The following is a 1012-nucleotide window of genomic DNA, read 5'->3' on the forward strand; positions in this document are numbered from 1 at the left end:
TCTGCATGTGCACCGCATCCAACTGATTCCCAATCTTTTCACCCGGGGATTCTCCCGTCTAAAAAACTCGTCACGCAGATTTAAAAAGGGATTCCTCAGTTGTATTTCCTACAGTAGATATACACGTTGGATACCCCTATGGACAGAATTCATCTTCGTAGATGTTAATGTAAGAGGTAAAAGGACCCATTTGTGAACGTTTAAAATGTAAAGAATTATGTGCATAAAAGTCATTTAATCATTTTTAAAAAAAAGGATATAAGGGTTACTCTCTAAAAGACCAAAGGCTACCCCGACACAAATCAACACCCCACACTGTTATCTACAGGTCTTAGCCTTCCCGCTTCGTAAGTATGTGTCAGTCATATCCGGGCACGATAATTTGAAGTTCATGAATGGGTTATCCGCGATATAGTCTGTATTTCATCATGTGGAAAGACTAAATGATAATAATAATCTCTAGTCCGGCCGGTCAGCCTATTTGAATACAATTTTTCCGTTTTCCCAATTATGTTGTTGTTTTTTTTGATAATTGAACCAAAAGATAATTAGATTCTTGACGATTATGGTTTAGAACACGAAGAGATTGAAAAGACCTCAGTATATACAATGATTCAAGATCGTTTTAAAAAAAATGTCGCCCATCGGCCTCTGTGTGCATTCATCTGAACGAGCTCTTATTTCAGCATATATAAATAGAGATATTAATAACATAAATATCCAATAAAAAAATCTGCATGTGTATATGGCGATGCAATTGTAATATATATATATTTTTTAAAATTACTCAAATATATTCATTGTCCCCTTGGACCCTCAATCAACCCAGATAGTGGACCAAAAGGAGGATAACTTTTGACCCCTTTGGTTCTGGGCATTTTTTGAAACAGAATGATGTTATAAGATATGCTGCATTCAGTAATCATCACCAACGTTGTAAATGCCCCCCTTTCGTCTTAGTGAAAATGTAAAATTTAGTGTCTGTTCCTCCTGTTCAACTTTTGTTCTTGCA

This window comes from Penaeus monodon, chromosome 33 (assembly GCF_015228065.2).
Source record: "Penaeus monodon isolate SGIC_2016 chromosome 33, NSTDA_Pmon_1, whole genome shotgun sequence".
Taxonomy (NCBI): domain Eukaryota; kingdom Metazoa; phylum Arthropoda; class Malacostraca; order Decapoda; family Penaeidae; genus Penaeus; species Penaeus monodon.